Below are 2,500 nucleotides of genomic sequence, written 5' to 3'. Positions count from 1 at the left end.
GATAATCACCCAGGCGATCCGCCGAGCCTGCCCAGAGGGAGGCCCTGCCGAAAGTTTTCCAGGAGGCCGAAAATTCACCCAGGCCACAGGCCCAGCCTGCCCAGGGAGAGAGGCTGCCTGCCCGGGGAGAGATGGGGCCTGCCCAGCCGCTCTGGTGGTGGTGGTGGTGGTGGTGGTGGTGGTGACCCCGGGGTGGATTTTGGACTTTGACAAAATCTCACCGAAAAGGGGACGCTCGCCCAGGGGAGCCGCCGCCCGTGCCCAGGGAGGGGGCGGACCCTGCCGAAAGTTTTCCAGGAGGCCGAAAATTCACCCAGGCCACAGGCCCAGCCTGCCCAGGGAGAGAGGCTGCCTGCCCGGGGAGAGATGGGGCCTGCCCAGCCGCTCTGGTGGTGGTGGTGGTGGTGGTGGTGGTGACCCCGGGGTGGATTTTGGACTTTGACAAAATCTCACCGAAAAGGGGACGCTCACCCAGGGGAGCCGCCGCCCGTGCCCAGGGAGGGGGCGGACCCTGCCGAAAGTTTTCCAGGAGGCCGAAAATTCACCCAGGCCACAGGCCCAGCCTGCCCAGGGAGAGAGGCTGCCTGCCCGGGGAGAGATGGGGCCTGCCCAGCCGCTCTGGTGGTGGTGGTGGTGGTGGTGGTGGTGGTGACCCCGGGGTGGATTTTGGACTTTGACAAAATCTCACCGAAAAGGGGACGCTCACCCAGGGGAGCCGCCGCCCGTGCCCAGGGAGGGGGCGGACCCTGCCGAAAGTTTTCCAGGAGGCCGAAAATTCACCCAGGCCACAGGCCCAGCCTGCCCAGGGAGAGAGGCTGCCTGCCCGGGGAGAGATGGGGCCTGCCCAGCCGCTCTGGTGGTGGTGGTGGTGGTGGTGGTGGTGGTGGTGACCCCGGGGTGGATTTTGGACTTTGACAAAATCTCACCGAAAAGGGGACGCTCACCCAGGGGAGCCGCCGCCCGTGCCCAGGGAGGGGGCGGACCCTGCCGAAAGTTTTCCAGGAGGCCGAAAATTCACCCAGGCCACAGGCCCAGCCTGCCCAGGGAGAGAGGCTGCCTGCCCGGGGAGAGATGGGGCCTGCCCAGCCGCTCTGGTGGTGGTGACGACCCCTGGGCGGGTTTTGGACAAATTTCCGCTGGAAAAAGACCGTTTCACCCATGGGAACTGCTGGCCCCTGCCCAGCGAGAGAGGGAGAGAGAGAGAGAGAGAGAGAGAGAGAGAGAGAGAGAGAGAGAGAGAGAGGGGGGAGGGGGCTGCCCTTCTGCTCTGGTGGTGAGGGTCTGCTTGCCCCTGCCAAGAGACAGGGCCTTCCCTGCCCCTCTGCTGTGCTTGGGGGTGGATCTGCCGTACACTACCCGAGCACCTCACAGTTCACAGACACATAGACCATCTTTGAAAACACTAGTTAAGTGCAAACACACATAGCTTAGCTACAAAAGACAAGGGGTTAGCTCAGGATTGTTTACGATGTATGTATGTTTGATACTCTGCTATTTTTAGGAGGGATATTCTCTGTGTTTCATCGTTTAAATGCTTGTGCTGCGGTGGAAACAGGTAAGACCGACAGGGGAGAATTTATGAGACAATAGGAGCCATGCAGAGAAGCAGGAGCTATGGGCCCCTTCTGAATATCTGCAGCTCCGTCTGGTGGAGGACAACCTGAACAGACTTCCTGTAGAAGCTACGCACCTATTGTTTTTATTTTTCTCGTTTTTGATTTCCTATTTTTAAATTGCTTTATTTTGTTTTTCTATTCTTATTTTATTTTTTATTTTTTGTTTGTTTGTTTGTTTGGTTTAGGGGTAGGAGCTGTTGCGATAGGTACGGTTCCTTTAGTTTAACTAGCAACCTTTTTATTTTTAGATACCTTTTATTGTAAAAAATTCAGCCCAGTGGCCATGTAGTCAGAAGGGGTTAAATTGGGGGTTGCCGACAGCTATCCTTTTCTCCTGGAATCTAGAAACACCTAACCTATAGTTAAAAGTTAAGATGCTTTCAAGGGGTTATATATATATATATATATATATATATATATATATATATATATATATATATATATATATATATATATATATATATATATATATATATATATATATATATATATATATATATATATATATATATATACAGTATATATACATTTAAATATACATTTATATAAACACATTATAAAATATATAAAAAACACAAGATGTTTTTAATGTTGACTTTATTACATGAAAGAAGCTTCACTCCAAACTAGGGTACAATGCACTACTTAAGGCATTACAGCATTTTCGAGCAATGAACCCTTTTCCGATCCAGTTTGCAGGAAAGCTTTATTGCTTAAGAACGCTTCGTCTTGCCATCACTTCCCACTGTCAACAACCACCACCACAATCTGTTTGATTCTGCTGCTGTTTTATCAACATTCATCTGTACAGTATCAGCATCAGTGCTCCCAGCCCCACCGCTTTCCTTACCTGCATCCTCGCGTTAACTTCCTGCGGCTCTCGT

This window comes from Trichomycterus rosablanca, unplaced genomic scaffold, assembly GCF_030014385.1.
Source record: "Trichomycterus rosablanca isolate fTriRos1 unplaced genomic scaffold, fTriRos1.hap1 scaffold_226, whole genome shotgun sequence".
Lineage (NCBI taxonomy): Eukaryota > Metazoa > Chordata > Actinopteri > Siluriformes > Trichomycteridae > Trichomycterus > Trichomycterus rosablanca.
Note: the sequence above shows the minus strand (reverse complement) of the source record.